The following is a 20,578-nucleotide window of genomic DNA, read 5'->3' on the forward strand; positions in this document are numbered from 1 at the left end:
CTTTTCATTTTCTTCACAGTGGAAAAAAAAAATCAATTGCTATTGTATGTCTTCAACCATGGGCTCTTATCATCAGTCTAAACACCAAAGATGTCTTAGTCTGTCCGAGATGTGATCTCAAGAGAGACAGCCAGGATCGTGGGTGTGGCCAGATAGTAGGTGCTTAATAAAGATGTGTTCAGTGATCTCACAGACACGACCCCTGTTGACTGAGCTGCAGATCTCCAAAACGACTGTAGGAGGCAAAGGTGACGGCGGCGCATGGATGGGTTGGATTGGATTGGTGAATCCAACTGGACTGGTGAATGGATTCCTATGAACAGACCCTAACTTTTAAAACACGGATTTCCTTCCGAGCCCTTTTATTTCGGGAGACTCCTCGCCTCTCTCCACTGGCAACTCCTTGGTCTCTAGTTAAAGAAGACCTCCCCTCCCGGAAGTGCCTTGGAAGCCGTTGTCACAGTGCCCAGGGGCTCTTTGGAAAAGAGAAATCCAAGAAAACAGCGAAAAATCAAGGACTCAAAATGAGCTGGCTGCTGGGGCTTGGAGACCCACAGAGCCGAGAACTCGGAGCAGAAACCGAGCGCCTTTGAGTCACCAGCAAGATTAGCCGGAGGTGCGCCCCGCACGTCCGCCTTAGGACTGGGAGACACGCCTTCGTCACACACGAGCCCTTGCAGATCCCGGGGCTCGGCGGACTTGGGGGTGGTGCTTCCAGTCCTGCCGCTTGCAGTCCCGACGGGCAGGGGCTGGGGACCCGCCGGCTGCTGGAGCGATCCAGAGCCACAGGTTGGGGGAAAAAAAAAATCGGAGCTGTGCCCGGGACCGTCGCCCTGGAAGGCAGACCCCGGGCCGCAGCTGGTGTCCAGGAGTTCCAGGGCTTGGGGAAGGGGAAGGAAACCTCTGAAACCCGACACCTCTCGCCAAGGAAAACTTCGCAGGCTGGTGAGTTGGGGCGGCCAGCCAGGCTGTTATTGCTGGAATGTGTTCCCACCCACTCGGGGGGTTTCCTGAGCGGCTCGCCTGCGAAAAGGAAGTGAGACGTGGATGGGGAGATGTAGGCCCGCGGCGAGGGACCCCGGGTCTGGAGCGGGGTTCGGGGTGTGAGCGCCCTGGATCGGCGGCTTCCACCCGGGATTCGTGCAGGCGTGGTGGGGGCGCGGATGTCGTCAGAAAACTGGCTGGTGTCTGTCTTTGTTTTGGTCCTCGCCGATCAAACAGCTGGTTGGGATTTTGAAAAAAAAGAACCTGCCTTAGCAATGTCAGTTTCCTTCCATCTGTATCTCAAAGACAACCGAAATAGCAGTTCTTCATCATCATCGTGTTTCGAGGTTCATTTAAGGAGAAGTCATTTCGTGAGGTGAGACAAGGGATTGTCCGTCCTCAGGTGAAATAGCCCCAGAGAAATCAAGTCTGTCTGATAGTTTTTTTTTTCTTCTTTTTTTCAAACCTGTTCTTTCAGAATTGTGATCCGGGTATTGCAGTCCTAGAAGGGTGTGTACACGTGTGTTTGTTCAACTGGTCACAATAAATGAGCTTCCAAGAGTTCCCAACTCCGTGCAACATTGTCTCATTATCTGAAAGCTATTGAATCCGGTGGAATGTCCCTAAGCAGAAGCTGGAGCCTCTATTTCTAGGAAAAGGCTGAGTTTGGTCAGTCATCACACTTGCTGCTAGCTGTTACACACTGGTTACCATTTTACTGCTTTTTATTTCGAGACCTAAAATTGTATGATTCCAGTTGTGTATCAGCACCTTATTAAGACAAAGTCAACAACATGCAGTTTCAGAGTTCTTAGCAACAAAATTATTATTGAACATAATAATAGTTATGGATTTTTAGTCTGTTTCAAAGATGTACTGTTCTCAATATTCAGTTACATGCATACATCTTCAGTAATATTATAGATAAATAAACATATATCTATATATATGTTTTACGTGCACAGTTATAGAGTTCTAAATTTGAAGTTAACAGAAAAGTTAACTTCAGCAGTATAGCCTCAGGCATTTCAGTTTATTGAATTTTCAAGCTACTGTAAAGTCCAAATTGTAGTAAGTGAGAGCCATACCTGCCTTGTGCTGTTCCCCCATATACTTATTTTTCACAGTTTCCCATCATTGATCCTCTACCTGGAGGGAATCAGTCCTTCTTGAAGGCAAGAGGGGATTTTAGGAATGACCGAAACAAGATGATCTTGGCAGATAGTTTAATGTTAAGGAGGCTTTTCTGCTTCAGAACTGACAGTGGCCTCCCATAAATGTTGCCATCTTTGCTTTCGAAAGAACAAAACCTTGCCAATGAAACTGGACAAGCCTGTTCTCAAAGATGCCAAGAAGGAATCAAAGGGTATCTGTCAAATGTAAGCAAACCACAACTCTCTCATAGGCCATTTCTGGAATAGGAATCTGACTACCTGATAGGGAAGGTAACTCTAATATAATTGATCTGCTCAGCTCCTTGGCACACCAGCTTATATTAAAATTATCTACTGGTTTCTGAACTGCTTTTCATTATATTTAACTGTACTTCTGGAAAGATAGAAGCCATCAAAAACCCCAGGTGGTTCAAAACAGAAATCTGCTATTTTCCCACCTTCAGCCTGGGAGATTTTTGGTTAGATTTTTGGTCTTCCAGATCAGGACAGCATGAAACATGGACCAACTATTCACATAAAGCTCAGCTCACAATTAACTCAGTTTCTTGAGTTGATTCATCAAGGTAGGTTAACCAACCTTGGTTCTGCTCTTAAGCAAGTAATTGCAGTTTTGAGAGACAGGAAGACAATTACTGTAAAAACAGGCTGGACAAACTAGGTGTTTCCCATGAAGGGTAAGTCACTTTTTGGAGTTGGTGGCTAAAGGGGCATAATTTTTCACTCATTATTAAGCGTATAATGGAGCTGACATTTATTCTCTAGTAGTAGGAAGTAGCTACACCATGAAGCATAATGAAAACCAATTGTAAACCCCATAAATGGAGTTGAGAGTATTACTAAACTTGTTTCACTCCCTTTGCAATCATTATTCATATTCTTTAAATATTAACCTTCTCTCATAAGCCCTCGTTAAATGAAGGAAACATGTCTGGATTATCAGTAATGAAAATAAAATGCTGTTTAACACATAGCCAAAAAATTTTAAATAACTTGTCTTTTCTAAGTAAACAACTGGTGAGTGTAGTTGAAAAAAAGAACGTACATTTCTTGTTTCACTTCTTAAACAAATATTTATTAATAGTGTCAATCCTTATTCTGGGCTCTGTGTGAACAGAAGTGGGCCAAATGCACAAAAGCGCCTGGACTCCAGAGAACTTGCCTTTTACTTTAGAGAATAAATGGATGTGCAAGTTAGATCTGTGATACATTGGAGATAAGTGCTAGACGAGAATGTAAAGTGGAGAAGGGACGAACAGTGCCAGTGACACGCCCAGTCAGTGTTGAAACTTTAGATCAGGTGCCCAGGGAAAGTCTAACTGAGAAGGTGACATTTGAATGTTGGTCTAATGGAAGCTCGGGAGTGAGCCATGTGGTTACAAGGAGGAAGAGCTGTCTAGACTGAAGGATCAACATGCAAGAGTTTGCCTGGCAACTTCCAGGAGTGGCAAGGAAGGCTGTCTGTGTCCCTGGGGGCAGGGTCGTACTGGGGCAGGTCACAGAAGGTTTTGAAAGCAAGCATGTTGGCTTTTGATTTTTATTCTGAGTGAAAGAAGGCAACACTATCGTTTAGATATTGTCTGTTGAAAAGAAGCTGAATTTCCAGTACTTTGGCCACCTGATGCGAAGAGCCAACTCATTGGAAAAGACCCTGATGCTGGGAAAGACAGAAGGCAGGAGAAGGGGGGCAACAGAGGATGAGATGGTTGGATGGCATCACCGACTTGATGGACATGAGTTTGAGCAAACTCTGGGAGATGGTGAAGGACAGGGAAGCCTGGCGTGCTGCAGCCCATGGGGTCGCAAAGAATCCGACACAGCCTAGGGACTGAAGAGACAGGAAAGCAGGCTGGAGAGGGGCACAGAGTGAGGCTGGAGAGACCACCTGGGTGAAGTGAGTATAAGTCACTCAGTTGTGGCCGACTCTGTGCAATCCCATGGACTATACAGTCCATGGAACTCTCCAGACCAGAATACTGGAGTGGGTAGCCTTTCCTTTCTCCAGGGGATCTTCCCAACCCAGGGATTGAACTCAGGTCTCCCGTGTTGCGGGTGGATTCTTTACCAGCTGAGCCACAAGGGAAGCCCACCTGGGAAGTCATTGCAAAGACGGGATAAGGTCTACCTGAGAAAACCAAGACGTCCACTCCATGACTTATTTGTTATAGAGAATTGTCTGTACTGAGAAGCTGAACTAAGTGACCTTCAACCTCTCTTTCAAAACTGTAATCCTACAAACCCAAGAAAGAACACAATTTGTTTGTTATTTGATAGATTTTATAGGTCACATATTAAGAGATAACAGTGAAAATTTAGTTTATACAGTTGTAGAACATAGCATCAAAGTAAAGTAAATAACATCATAGTATATGGCAGTTGCCTGGAGGAGGAAATGGCAACCCACTCCAGTATTCTTGCCTGGGAAATCCCATGGACAGAGGAGCCTGGCGGGCTGCAGTCCATGCGGTTGCAGAGGGTCAGACACGACTAAGCAGTTGAGCTTGCACACACGCATATATAGCAATTGTAGCTGCCATAGAAACCAAATGTCTAATATTCAGAAATGCAAGAGCAACCTTTTTTAGTAGGTAAAACTATATTCAAAGATATCAAGATTCACATAATTTGGGGGACAATTTTAGAAAAGGCAGATATAGGTATAAATTGGTGGGATTTAAATCAAACCTTTAAGAAGCCCATCATTAATCAAATTATACTGGTGCTGAGCTGTAAAGCTCTGAGTATGGCATTTTGTTTCCTTAAGGCACAGTTTTCTCTTGTACAACGAAAGGAATAGACTGATTAGTTTAATATCCCTATTGTCTAGCTCTAGACCTGGGTAACCTGCAACTCTTGCTTCCTGTTTAGTTCCTTACCTTCCTTTTTCCCTTGTTTCTTTCCTCTCTTTTATTTATGTACCTATGTATCCAGATAGATAGATATTCATAATTATAGATGTATTTATGTGTATGAGTTTAGATATTCATAGATATAGATGTGTATATATATATATATAAGTATATATGCACAATGTACACAGAGAGAAAAAGAAAAAGACATAAATTCTATAAAAGAGGGCAGATTTCTTTTTAAGAGGCTTAAGAAAATATTCAAGATTTTATTTTAGCTTTCTTTCTGTAACCCATAAATTTATTGTCAATTATAGTGAACTTGGGGTCAACCCGATTTGTTTTCTTGTTGCTCTCTTCTTAACTTGCTCAGAAAAGTGAAACTGTGTGTTAAATCTGACCTGAGGGATATACCAGAACAAAAATAATTAGAAGAGGCAAAATGGGTCTGTGTGACATTTGTCCGATCAAACGTAGGCAAGGTCCTCAGAGTCTGAGAAGCTTGTTAAAAGAGTTGCTCAGCTCTCATGGGCTGTGATTCAAAATATACCATTTTCATAAACAATGCCTTGTTGATATATGTTTCTGGATATGTGAAAATATTTTTTAAAAAAGTATAGAATGAAACTAGATTTTTCAAAGAAGGAACAGAAAACCTGGCCTCTCTTATTGCCTAAAATAGTAGAAGCCTTTTCCACGATTGGGAGCTTTCTTATATTCACCCAAGGTGCCTCCTTGAGCTGATGCCTCCTTGGATTTTCTGAAATCTTTTTTCCAAATGCTGGGAAGCATTGGAGCAATGCATCTAATTTGCTAATTTCTTAATTTTTTTTTTTTTTTGAGTGAACAAGACAACTAAACAGGCAGAAACTATCACACCCAGTCTTGGCCCCGTCCCTCCCTCATTCAAACTTTGATCTTAATCATTTCAAGGTTGGCAATGCCAGTTATCAAAGGCTGCCTCTCGGAGCTTGGAGGTGAATGATTCTATGAGAAACAATACAAAAAACACTGTAAAATGTATCCTAGGAAAAAATCACTTTAGTGAAAATATCCTGGTATTTACAACTAAGCGTTAAAAACATGTAGAAACAAATTCAAATAAATGCATGATATGACAAAGCCCTACTCTTCAATTTTATGTTAGAAATGAGATGCTAAGAAGATGTGGTACACACACACACACACACACACACACACACACTGGAATACTGTGCTCAGTCACTGCAGGTGTGTCCAGCTGTTTGTGACCCTATGGACTATAGCCCACCAGGATCCTCTGTCCATGAAATTCTCAAGGCAAGAATAGTGGAGTGGGTTGCCATGCCCTCCTCCAGGGATCTTCCCGACCCAGGGATAGAATTTGAGTCTCCTGATCTTCCTGTATTGCAGGCAGATTCTGTACTGCTGAACCACTGGGGAAGCCCACACTGAATACTACTCAGCCATAAAAAAGAACAAAATTTTGCCATCTGCACCAACATGGATGGACTTGAAGGCATTATACTAAGTAAAATAAGTCAAAGAAAGATAAATACTGTATCATATCACTTATATGTGAAATCTAAAATGCTGTTTCCCTAGTGGTAAAAACTTCCTGCAATGCAGGAGACCCAGGTTTGACCCCTGGTTTAGGAAGATGCCCTGGAGAAGGGAATGGCAACCCACTCCACTATTCTTGCCTGGGAAATTCCATGGACAGAGGTGCCTGGCGGGCTATAGTCCATGGGATTGCAAAGAGTCAGACACAACTGAACAACTAACTAATTAACCTGTCATGTCAAAGAAAACTAGTGAATAAAACAAAAAGAAGCAGACGCACAGTTATAGAGAACAAACCAGTGGTTATGCATTGGGGGAAGGGCAGTACAAGGATTGCAGAGTGGGAGGTACAAACTGCTGGCTGTAAGATGGTTTCAAGGATGTATCGTACAACATGGGGAATAGAGCCAATATTTTGCAATAACTCTAACTGGAAAATGACTTTAAAAAATCATATAAAAATTTAAAAATTTAAAAATATATTTAGGATGCTAGTTGACAAAGACTGCATAGTAGCAATAAAATGGAAGGAGCAACTTTGGGTTTGCTGTTTTCTCAGGACTGCGCTAAGCCATCTTCAGGTGCTAGTCATTTTGAAACTGACCTAAACACTGCAATTTCCCCACCCCCCCCTTGTTAGATTATAATTTTTTCACTTAGCTACTAGAAAAACCAAGGAGACAAAGGTAGAATATAGAACTCATTATTAGTACTGCTCCTGAATAGTCTCCTAATGGAGGTGCCCTCTTCCCACCCCAGAAGTTTACACATTTGGTGAGAACTCATCCCGTTTAAGATAGCAAAGAGTATGCTTAGACAAAAGTAAGAGCGAGATGAGAAATGGAAGGTGAGGCCCATGTCCTGCGTGTGTTTTGCCCTCTAACGGGGATGGTTTCACCCACTGCAGGCTTGCCCTACTCTGCAGACTTGGTAAGCCTGGCGAGCATCTGTTTCCGGTGCGAGGTAGGGGAGGTCTTTGAGTTTCATGGTGTGGTTTTCTCTGTGAAACGGCTCTGTGATAATAGCTGAGTTGTGATGAAGATGAATTTCCTTTGAGCTGTAATGCTCTTCTCTCTGGTCCCCAACATGCTTTGCAAATCAAGTGTGGTTTTCATGGCTCCGACTCCTTCTGGAATTTCACGCTCGCCAAGCACACTTTAACTTTTAAAGTCAGCTCATAAGTGAGGCCCATGGGACCTGAAACTCTTTTCCTATCCTTTACATTCTGGAAGGAGTTGGATTAGGATGATTTTAGTGGAATAAAGACTGAGATATGCTGCAATTCATCCAGAGTAGCAGATTCTTAAAATTAGTATAGTGAATATGCAGACACCTAAGGGGACGGAAATGGCAACCCACTCCAGTGTTCTTGCCTGGAGAATCCCAGGATCGGGGGAGCCTGGTGGGCTGCCATCTATGGGGTCGCACAGAGTCGGACATGACTGAAGCGACTTAGCAGCAGCAGCAGCAGCAAGGAAATAGGCTTGGCACCTTGAGAACACGAAGCTAATTTAAAAGAGTAAATTTCAAGGTTTCATAAATGTTAACTATATACTTAAAGAAAGACATGTATTCTGTTTCATCATGTTTTATTACCAGTAGAAACATTTTTGTCTTATTTTTCAGGAATTATGTTCTTTAAGTGTGTAGAAATTGAAATAAGAGGGTTAAAAAATAGTTCACTGCTTTTTAGTCTTTCCTTCCATAAACAGGTTATAGCGTACTGTCACTTGATCCAAAACATGAAAATAAAGATCCAAGAATTCTTGACATCCTTTGGAGAACACAAACTCTACCTGCAGAGTATAAACTTTAGAGAAAATGCCAAGTTGCTGGGAGGTGATTCATGGGGTCGCAAAGAGTCGGACACGACTGAGAGACTGAACTGAACTGAGTCATGTTAAAGTTGAAATTTAAAATTATTTATTATAATAAAGAGAGCTGCCTACCATGTTAAAACGAATAATTGCAACTTAGTTTCTGGTATAATTTTGACATATCTGAATTGTTTATTAGAAATACCATTATGTGCTGTTTTTGTGTCAGCAGCATATTTAGTCATTAGATCGAAAGGATGTGTAAGACATAGTTCCTGCTCTTGAAGAGCTTAGAATCTGTTGAGAAAGATCCATGAGCAGATAATTTGAGTATAACCTGGTTAAGTTTGTTAGTGGTTTGAACACAGTATTGTGGTAATAAAGAGGAAGATAAAACCTTAAGGGGGCTAAAGCTGTAGAGAGAGCAGTTAGAAGTGGGACAGACACTTTTGGACTCAGAGGGAGAGGGAGAGGGTGGGATGATTTGGGAGAATGGCATTGTAACATGTATACTATCATGTAAGAATCGAATCGCCAGTCCATGTCCGACGCAGGATACAGCATGCTTGGGGGCTGGTGCACGGTGATGACCCAGAGAGATGTTATGGGGAGGGAGGTGGGAGGGGGGTTCATGTTTGGGAACGCATGTACACCCGTGGTGGATTCATGTCAGTGTATGGCAAAACCAATACAGTATTGTAAAGTAAAATAAAGTAAAAAAAAAAAAAAAAAAAAAAAAAAGAAGTGGGACATACAAATGGTCTGAAATTAGCTCAAAAGATGGTTAAGGTTGGAGAAGAGAAGTCAGATCAGAGAAATAAGTAATGAATGGCATTGACCAGCTGTAGGAGAAAAGAGAAAGTTTTATGGTCTCAACCATTAGGAGGCATTAGATGAATGAACAGTTCCCAGAATTGAGATTAGGTGTAAAAAAAGTAAAGCACGTTGGAGAAGACGACCAGGTGCTTTCAGGCACCTATAGTGACTCAACTGGATTTATCAGGAAAACGCCTTCAGGAATCTAAACCTTCTAGGAGAGGTCAGGCTGATAATAGTAACTGGGAAGTGCTGGTCTGCAACTGATCACCAAAATGCCACCTCTGAAGGAGGCTCTGGGAAGAGGGAGGTTTAGTGGCCATAAGATAGGAGTCACAATTTTCTTCCTATTTCTGTCAGCACCAATCGGCTTTGGCTGATAAGGCTATTTACATTCTGGAAGGACTTAGGGGAAATGTAAGGTTATATATAATCATGTTAATTGCTATTATTATTAAATTGGGAGCATATATTAAATATGCCTTTAGCTCTTACTTATGAATCGGGCATCATTTATCCCTGTCTGTGGGACAACCACTTTAAATATTTCTGTGCCCTAGGATTCTGTTCACCCATATTCTCTCCCAGCCCCATTTGTGAAAACTGACATGTCATAGCTCGGATAGGAATGTGTTCTGGTACCATCAAACAAAAGACCGAGCAGAGTGCTCAAGTGATTGAATCTATTGATTTTGGCTCATTAATATCATGCTTCAATAACTGATGCCCAGCGCATGTTACTCGAAGAACAAATTAACTGCTGTTCCCTTTATTGCACTCAATAGCTTTGTTCCAGCTCCGCTGTGTCTGAATTTATGACACTTCTACTCTCAGGATCTGCTTACCAAAGCGTAACACAACGTATCTCGATGTTCTAAAAGAATTAAAGGATAATTATCTAGTAAGGATTACTTTTGAAATTTCCAACCCATGTAAGATACTGTTACCTAATTGACTTGTAAATGTGTGTCCACTGACCAAGTTTAAGGCGAGTTAGTCTGTCTCCCACTTCCTCTTCCCCAGGCCTTGTCCATCCCCATGTTAATACTCTTTCCATTTCATTGTTCAAAACAGTTTGGGAAATATGTTGCTACATTTAAGAACATTCCTTATACAACCATCTGACTGCCTGTCACTCTGCATCGCGACTATTTCTGATTATTAGATAATCAGCCTGAGAAGCTTCTGCATGACTACTTGTCCTATTGAGACATTCTCTCTGTTCTTTCTCTGCAGGTGTTGAAGGTTGTCTTTGTTACGGATGCATCATTTCAGGCATCTAGTTCAGAACAAATGTGTTTTTTTATAAAGCCTTCTCATAATATGCCAATAGCTCAGTTATCTGTGTTCTGATTATTATAGATAGAGAAAGAAGACTTCTAAACAACGTTTTCATGACTCATCTATGAGTTAGACACATAATCCATGTCTACACATACCCCAGTCAAGATTTCTAATTAAAACCATGTTGACTTTAGTCCTTTTTGTTCTCTAGCATTTGGTTACTTACATTATTTACAAGCTGTTACCCAACTGTGAATCTTCTAGATTATCCCCTTCTGTAAATTCATCAATATTTCATATATTCTCTTGGGAAATATCAGTGTCTTTCTTGTTTGAGCTTTCAGTTTAGGTAAGCTAGCATTAGGAACACAGATGTCTTGGTTTGGGCACTCCCACTTGCCTTCTCCACTTGTGTGGTAGTATAGCAATAAACATGAAGAAAAGACAAATATCACTGCAAAGAATGCTTTGTATAACTTATGATGAACATTTATAGATCATAAATTTTGACTTTTTGGCAGGATTGTCAAGGGTGAAAACTTGCATTGGTGTTTAATCTTGGATTAGAGACGGATAACAGGCATCCTTATTTTCAGCTTTGAAGCAGCAGCAGCTGCAGAATGTATCCACTGAAAGAACCAATTTTCAAGTTCAGGCCATTGTGGAAAAAAATGAGAAGCTTGATAATTTTGATTTTAATGGGTGCAGTTTTACAAATTCTGCATTCTCTTACAACTGCTTCCTATTTGGAATAATTTTTACATGTTACTTGTTGAGATTTCAGCCTGTATTAGTGAATATAGGCTATATGTCAGAGTATGAAGGGGATGAAAGAAGTTAAACAAACATTTTCCCATTCTAGCCATAATCTTTATAAACCTAGTTTCTTTTAACATGATTGCCAAAATTGGCCCCAGGCACAATTTAAAGACAAGCCTGAACTGAGTGACCCAAGCAATAGGAAAGTCAACTCTAAATCACAGAGTCCCAATGAAAGGGGTGTATATAGGCAAAAATAAAAGTTTTTTTTATCTATTTAGGGCCTTTCTCTTGGCCTGATGAATTTTTTAGCACTCCTAGATACTGAGAATATATTTTAAATACTGTACTAATTAAGAAAAGTCTGAATATACTAAATCTTAAATAATATATTCGTGTTTGTTTATTGCACTTAATAAACTTTTTTATATCACTTAACTCTGATTACTCAGAAAATATTCCTGTTTAACTGGATCTTAAATGAACTGGTGTTAGAATTAACGAGAGTGAATATTTTTATGATATCCATTCCAGGAGTGAGTTTTCAGAACTATGTTCATATGATAGCAATGGGGTCTATAAGTAAATCCATAACAATAGTAGGTTTTATCATGAACCTTTATTAAGGAAGAAACAGAGGTGCTTTCCTGTAAACTTTTGTAGACATGATATATCCTCAGCTTCTCTTGTGTAATTGGAAATAATGAAGTTTTTATAAGGCCAAATATTCCCTAAGGTGAGGTGAAGTCGCCCAGTTGTGGGCGACTCTTTGTGACCCCGTGGACTGTAACCTACTAGGCTTCTCTGTCCATGGGAGTCTCCAGGCAAGAACACTGGAGTGGATTGCCATTTCCTTCTCCAGGGGATCTTCCTGACCCAGGGATCAAACGCGGGTCTCCCGCATTGGAGGCAGATGCTTTAACCTCTGAGCCACATTCCCTACGGCCCCTAAAATTCTGTCTAGGCAAATAATTTTGTGTCTGTTTTATCAGGAAGGGAAGATTGTTTCCTTGTATCTTTTTTCCTTGTCATTTATTGAAGGTGGAACAAAGAATTTTCTTTTTAGTACAGGTCATGAGTAAAATGGATCTCTCTCAGAACTTTATCTCAGAGCCTGATTTTCTCTCAGAGCCCACTTTGATCTCTTTTGATACTTTTCTACAGGGCTAGTACCAGCGTGTTGCTTTCAAGCTGGGAAATCAATGGCTTACTAACCAATCATTTCGGGGAATTAATTTATGCTAAAGTAGCTATGACTGAAAACAGATAATGAATCACTCTTCCAAGTAACCATGGTTGCTTTTTCACATGTAGCAAAAATCCAAAGGCATGCCTACTGTTAGACATTCCAGACTTAAGAACAAAGTTATAGGGCAACAATTTGGAGCGAAGATAACTTTATCAGTAAAAGCTAATGTAGCCTATGTGGATGGTGACACCCTGGCCCAGAATTCCTGGAGCAGCCGCCATTTAAAACCTTCCATTACTAGGGCAGACTCTGGGTTAAACAGATATTCAAATCCCTAGTTTTGAAAATATGGTCCTTTTGAAGAAAGGATGCCTTTCTGTAGAGCCTCTTGGAAAGGAAGAGGCTCCACCCTTGGAAAGGAAATTAGCCCTTTCATAGAGTTTGAGGCTTGATCACCAAACTGTTTGAAACACTTCCCTGTGTATCCTTAACAGTAAGTTCTTAGTTTCCTGTCTTCTGGGTGAACCTGACAAGTAAATGTAAATAAACTCAATTGATAAACCGTCAGACACTGGTTAGTCTGCAGGTTAACAGTAACTGCCTTGAGTATTTTTCCAACAGGAACGGTGGCATTTTTTTCTTAGCTAATCTCAGCCAACTGCTAATATAAGAGGTGGGTTCATAAACCTGTAGTTTCTCTAAAGAGCTTCAGATCCACAAAGGCAAAATAAATAGCCAACCTTAAAGACAGCAAAAGATTTCTTGGTTGTTTGCATCTTGGTAATTTTAGAGTAATCCTTAATACCACTACTATCCTCTGATTTGCTGCCTTCAGAAATAAATACCCATCTACTATTCAGTTCACTTTCCAGCCTGCCAGCCTAAAAATATAGAGTGGTTCAAAACTGAGGATTTCGACAATTCACAGGTACCACAAGGAGATACCACAATGATAACACAACAGGACTTTCCAGGTGGCGCAGTGGTAAAGAATCCACCAGCCAATGTAGGAGACGCCAGTTTGATCCCTGGAAGATCCTACCCCAGGAAGATCCCCTGGAGTAGGAAATGGCAAACCATTCCAGCACTCTTGCCTGGAGAAGTTCGTGGATAGAGGAGCTTGGCAGGTGACGGTTCATGGGATCAAAAAGAGTCAAGTACGACTGGGCGCACACACACACACACACACACACACACACACACACAAAGAGATAACTGTTTGATTTTCTAAGAGACAGAAACACACCTTATGGATCATAGTAAGCAAAACTGCATCCAGTGTTTGCCACATAAAAATATTTGAAAGCACTGTCAAGTAACAAGAAAGATTAAATATCAGATTACAGAAGATTTTTATGGCAGAAATAGCCTTAAAGTAAAATTAATAAGTTCATCATGGGAAATTTTAGTCCTGGTTTTCTGTCTGTACTTGGCTTATTTCCCAAATAATTAAGTCAGTTTTAGAAAATTTAGAAAACTGCAATGAGACTGGTTTACTCTCTTATTTGTAAGCAGTAATACGTAAGCAGTTTCTTATTTATTCTACTATATGGAAAACCTGTGTCAGATAACTACTGACGTTTTTAGAAATATTCTATGGATTTTTCTTTGCAGAACTTTTAGAACATGTAAACAAATACATTGAAATAATTTCTAGTCTCTTCAATGAAGACTTGAGGTTTTTGAGTTTTGTTTTTTTTTCCCAGAAAAAGAATTCTATAAAGCTTTATGTTTCAAAGGAAATTTATATAGATATTTTCACATAATTTTTAGCATGACAGTATATCAGGGCACTATCAAGTCCATCAAAGCTTACACGATAATGTAAAAAAAAAAAAAAGTCCACTGAGAACATATCAATAGGCTAGGTTCAGTTCAGTTCTGTTGCTCAGTTGTGTCCGACTCTTTGTGACCCCATGGACCACAGTATGCCAGGCTTCCCTGTCCATCACCAATTCTCGGAGCTTGCTCAGACTCCGGCTAGGCTCAAACTCAAAATAGGCTAGGTAGAATTCCTTTTTCCTATGGGCTAAAGCAGAATTCAAAATATTGACTGTCATATATGTTAAAACACCCACTGCCATTAATTAAGTTTTATCTGTCTCTACTTGTAAGAGCAAAATGCTTATTTATTCTTAAGTTTGGAGGGCTGCTGCAACTAAAAATTTCACCTTAGATTTGCTAGTTTCAGGCAAAAATATCTTAAATCCATGCATTTGTATTGTTTTTTTCATGAGCAGAAACTGTAAACATCTATGGAGTCAGTCACTGTCCCTCAAATTTGCGTGTACCCTGTCACTGGACTTTCTGTCAGCAAGTAATCTAACCTGATGAGAGTTTGTGGTTAAACTTTTTCTGGTGATTGAGGTTCAGGAAGACATTTTCAAAAATTAGCACCATGTACCGTCGATATTTATTAAAGCTTTGTGGTAATAGTGAGGCTATAATTTTAGATTTTCAGTAAAATTCATGATTTTGTTTTAGCAGTGCCAAACTGCCTTATATTGAGAAGATGATTCTGAAGGGAGACCTTGGACTTGGGGTTAGAAAGAGCATCAGGGATGTATTTGCACTCATGTTTCCTGTTTCTGCTCCTGATTTCTCAAGGGACTGGGGGTTTGTATTAAACACATTAAACAACTGCCATGGCACCTGAGGACCAGTAAGAATAACAGGAACATTTGAGCCACACTGGTGTGTACCTGATGCATATCACTGGGCCAGGGGATAACGTCAAATCGTTACAAAAGAAAGCAAAGCCAACTGACTTATTTGGAAATTAGACGCATTTGAACTTTTAGCTCAGTCTACTTGATTCTATTCCTTGGAAGGAAAGTTATGACCAACCTAGACAGCATATTGTAAAGCAGAGACATTACTTTGTCAACAAAGGTCTGTTTAGTCAAGGCTATGGTTTTTCCAGTGGTCATGTTAGGATGTGAGAGTTGGACTATAAAGAAAGTTGAGCGCTAAAGAATTAATGCTTTTGAACTGTGGTGTTGGAGAAGACTCTTGAGAGTCCCTTGGACTGCAAGGAGATCCAACCAGTCCAACCTAAAGGAGATCAGTCCTGAATATTCATTGGAAGGACTAATGCTGAAGCTGAAACTCCAATACTTCGGCCACCTGATGAGTTAGCGAAGAACTAACTCATTTGAAAAGACCCCGATGCTGGGAAAAATTGAGGGCAGGAGGAGAAGGGGATGACAGAGGATGAGATGGTTGAATGGTGTCACTGACTCAATGGACATGGATTTGGGTGGACTCTGGGAGTTGGTGATGGACAGGGAGGGCTGGCATGCTGTGGTTCATGGGGTCACAAAGAGTCGAACATGACTGAATGACTGAACTGAACTGAACTTGATTCTAATGCTTTAAGTATCATATGAGAAAAAGATTATTTCCGTTCTGAAATATTAAAGGTGAGTGATGAAATCTTCTTTGAAAGATTACTTTGAATTCTATAAAGTTAGGCCAAAATCAAGCTATACATTTTCTCCCCTTTCAGATAATCAAGAATAAGCTAATTTTTAAAAACATGAATATTAAAGCAACGTCCTCCTCTGCTGGAATCTGTTTGCCAGTTGCTCATTCAAATAGCAGAAAAGGCAATGGCACCCCACTCCAGTACTCTGGCCTGGAAAATCCCATGAATGGAGGAGCCTGGTAGGCTACAGTCCAAGGGGTCGCGAAGAGTCGAACACAACTGAGCGACTTCACTTTCACTTTTCACTTCGAACACGACTGAGCAACTTCACTTTCACTTTTCACTTTCATGCATTGGAGAAGGAAATGGCAACCCACTCCAGTGTTCTTGCCTGGAGAATCCTAGGGACGGGGGAACCTAGTGGGCTGCCGTCTATGGGGTCGCACAGAGTTGGACATGACTGAAGCGACTTAGCAGCAGCAGCAGCATTAAAATAGATTTAAGACCATAGTCTGAATGAAGCCCAGGAAGTATAAGTGCTTCCAGAATCAGAAAGGCCCTTCCAGAGACTTCCCTGGTGGTCCAGGGTTAAGACTCTGCACTCCCAATATATGGGTCCTGGGTTTGACTCCTGATCAGGGAACTAGATCCCACATGGTGCAACTAAGACCCGACAAGGCCAAATAAATATATTTCTTAAAAATATTTCTTAAAAAAGAAAAGAAGCCATGTCTGTTACCCTGAGATGGCTTCAGTGAGCAGAGAAGTATCACAGTAATCAGGGTTGGGGGGCAGGGGGCAGGGCAGGGGGCGGTCCTGAAATAACAAGAGTATGATTTCAAGAACCAAGCCAAGTGCGTGAATAAAGCACAGTGCACAATTACAGGTTATCTCTATATCAATATCATCTACAGAAGATAATTTTGTGAAAAAAACATTGAATCAGCCATCAGCTATGACAAATAACCATGAGTTGAAATATCTGGGGAGCCCTGTGGTACTAGTAATCCCAATAATTTTCACTGAATGAAAGAGCCAAGAGGGTTAATTAGTGTTGGCCCCAAGTCAAGTTATAGGCAGAAAACCAGGCTGGATTTTCATTTCATGAGCTAATAAGTTTTCATTCAGAGCTACTTCTTACATAGTTGATCCCTGGAGGACTTAACTATGAAACATCCTACTTGAATGGACTGATCTGTTTTACTACTAGTCCTACAAAATTCACATGGATCTTTCCCAATCTGCCTTTCTGCCAGTTTTTGTGTTTACATTGGTGGCATTGTGAAAATAGAGGGGTTGGTGAGGGGAGTGTGCTATTCCTGGTTTAATTCTGTTTTTCATCATCAAAGCCAGAAACAGGAGTCCCCATTCTGAAGCTGGTACTACAACTTTCACTAATGATTTGGACAAAATTAACGAAGTATGTACCAAGCTACTTTTCCTTCAGACATATTAGCATGGCAATACCTGGTCATATAGCCTGATATGCATTTCTACCTTTAGGGTAGGAATCTACTGGGACAGGCAATATAATATAATATTATGTAATATATATTATGGATATAACAAAAGGGTCACTGCTATAGAAAAAAAGTAAACTTGTGAAGGCAATATAATATAATATTATATAACTATGAATATAATAAAAGGGTCACTGCTATAGGAAAGGAGAAGGCAATGGCACCCCACTCCAGTACTCTTGCCTAGAAAATCCCATGGATGGAGGAGCCTGGTGGGCTGCAGTCCATGGGGTCGCTAAGAGTTAGAACGACTGAAGCGCCTTAGCAGCAGCAGCAGCAGCAGCAGCAGCAGCAGCAGCAGTCATAGGGAAAAAGCCAACTTGTGAAATAGGTTAATGCGGGCTCCTTTGTAGGCTCATCTTGTTTCTTCTCTACTTTTCCCAGGGACATGAGTCTCCTGTGGGACTCTAGCTGCCCCCTCTGCCTCTGCTCTTCTTGACTTTACCTTTCTCACATTTCCACGAGGTCACCAAAAAGTACCTGCTCCTGTTTCCACACCTGGGGCTCTCCTCTCTTCTCAATCATTTGATATTCTGATTGTTGCTAATGTGCTGCTGCTGCTAAGTCACTTCAGTCGTGTCCGACTCTGTGCGACCCCATAGACGGCAGCCCACCAGGCTCCTCCGTCCATGGGATTCTCCAGGCAAGAACACTGGAATGGGTTGCCATTTCCTTCTCCAGTGCATCTAAGTGAAAAGTGAAAGTGAAGTTGCTCAGTCGTATCCGACTTAGCAACCCCGTGGACTGCAACCTACCAGGCTCCTCCGTCCATGGGATTTTCCAGGCAAGAGTACTGGAGTGGGGTGCCATTGCCTTCTCTGGCTAATGTGCTAATTGACCAAAATTTAATAAAACGTTCACCTTGGGAAAGCATACACTCCATCATCTCGATGTACGGATCAAGTATGTGTGACCTTGCCTACCAGCTAAGATGCCTTTGTAACTAACTCTGCAGTCAATATTCAGGGTGGTTTTTGCAGTCGTTGACTGCCATGCTTGGAGTGGGGAACATTCTGTGCAAGTTCCTGGATGAGGTCAAAGAAGTCGGCGCTATCCCTTCTTGTCTCAACTCCCGCACAGTAAACAAATATCCTTTGCATGGTTTATTTATGGCCACATTTTTTGCATTTTTGTGCATTTAGGTGGTACTTTTTCTGTTTAAAATAGCTCCCAAGCATATTGCTGAAGGGCCGTATGTCTCGTGTTCCTAAGCTCAAGAAAGCTGTGATGTGTCTTATGAAAAGAATATATGTGTGTTAAATGTCATTCAGGCATGAGTTAGGGCACTGTTAGCTGTGAGTTCAGGGTTGTTGAACTGACAATCTATATTAAATAAGGTCTCTTTAAACGGTTGCTTTTGTTAAGTTGCTTAGTCATGGCCGAATCTTTTGTGACCCCATGGACTGTAGCTTGCCAGGCTCCTCTGTCCCTGGGATTTTCCAGGCAAGAATCCTGGAGTGGGTTGCCATTTCCTACTCCAGGGGATCTGCCTGACCCGGGGATTGAACCCACATCTCCTGCTTGGCAAATGGGTTTTTTTAATCACTGAGCCACCTGGGAAGCCCCTCTTTAAACAGAAACACACATAAAACAAGATGATGTATTGATCACTTGGTGAAAATATTGTAACCAGAGGCTCACAGGAACCTCACTCTGTATTCTCCCTAAAAGTAGGAATAGTTCTTCACTGTTTGCTAATTCAGTGTTGGCAGTGACTTTATAGAATAAAACTACCATGAATGATAAGAATCGACTGTTTACTTCCTTCCATAAAAGGATTTGCAGCAGTTGAGGGCTAGTGATAAAAATGCAGTCAAGTAGATAAAAGAAGAATTAAAAACCAGCAAAAAGTGAGTCATATAGTTCAGAATTAAAGAGAAGTAAATAGTTTAAATAAGAGAAACTTGATGATTATTGTATTTAAGCAAAAAAATTGAACTCGGATCTTCCAGGCGAAAAGATAATGAGCACCATAGCTTTTCTTGTCAAATTTTAAAAAGTATACAATTTATTGAGAGAGACATCTTTTTCTATTCTGAGTTCTAAGAGTACCTTTATGGCACAAGCACAGAGGAGATAATGTTTCTAATGGTCGTTTTATAAGTGATGTAGAAAAGGACCTTATGTAATTGCTAGTGTATTGACAAGAAAGCCCAAGGCATAAATACCATTTTGTTGTTCTAGGAAGGATTTCTTAAGGGATCTGAATGTTCTGTATATTTCTGGGATGCTGAAATGAAATGCAGTACTATCACATGTATTATGCTGACATTTATGTTCTAAAGAACTTCAGATGAAATGATAGTGATGGTGGAGTTACTCAGCTCTCTGGTAAATTATAGGAGGAGATATATTTGAGGAGGTTACTGTTTTGGTGTCTTTGAAATCACTGTGGGGGAAGGAGAGGGTGGGCTGGACTGGGAGAGTAGCATTGACATATATCTGCAGAACAGATCGCTAGAGGGAAGCTGCTCCGTGGCCCAGGAAGCTTAGCTCGGCGCTCTGAGATGACCTGGGGTGAGATGGGAGTTGGGGCTGGGGTGGGAGTGGGCTCCCCAGGGAAGGGATGTATGTTTACACAGAGCTGATTCACTGTGATGTACAGCAAAAACTAGCAAGCACAACACTGTAAAACAACTACACTCCAATTACAAAAATAAAAATGTAATAAAATTTTTTATTTTTTATTAAATAAAATAAAATGTAGAGAGAGGCCATCTGTACTAGCCTGTGGATTAGAGAGTCAGCATGAGGTGGCCAGGGAATGAGGAAGGCCATGGCCTCCAACTGACGCCAGACAACTCCACTTAAGAACATGATGTTAATTAGAAATATCATGCTGCTTGTGAGGCTAAATATACCTCCAAGCTTTGACTCTTTTAAATAGCCATGCTCATTTTATTTATTAATTAATCCTACCACTGGCACTAAGAATTTTCTGGTAAGATATGGGGGAAGATATAGAGTATAGGCTCAAATAGTGAGTAAAGAAATGTTAAAAAAAAAAAAATCAACAGAAGCTTATAAACTCATTTAAAGCTTCCCACATATATTTCATGAGGTGACTTTAAAAAAAGTATATATTTATTCATTTATTTGGCGTAGGGTCTTAGTTGCAGAACGCAGGCTCTATCATTGAGCTGCTCAGACTTAGTTGCCCTATGGGATCCCATCATGTGGGATCTTAGTTCCCGGATCAGTGATTAAACCCTTGTCCCC

General features: G+C 40.8%; 1 protein-coding gene across 2 annotated transcripts in view; it reads left to right on the forward strand.

Moving 5' to 3' along the window:
• RAB27B (RAB27B, member RAS oncogene family) overlaps positions 383-20,578 on the forward strand; it is a 70,071-nt gene continuing 49,875 nt past the window's right edge. For both annotated transcript variants that reach the window (XM_018039704.1, XM_005697258.3), the window contains exon 1: positions 383-945. The gene's annotated coding sequence lies outside the window, so the exon portion shown is untranslated. The remainder of the gene's footprint in view (positions 946-20,578) is intronic.

The sequence above is a fragment of the Capra hircus genome, chromosome 24, assembly GCF_001704415.2.
Source record: "Capra hircus breed San Clemente chromosome 24, ASM170441v1, whole genome shotgun sequence".
In the NCBI taxonomy this organism is placed as follows: domain Eukaryota; kingdom Metazoa; phylum Chordata; class Mammalia; order Artiodactyla; family Bovidae; genus Capra; species Capra hircus.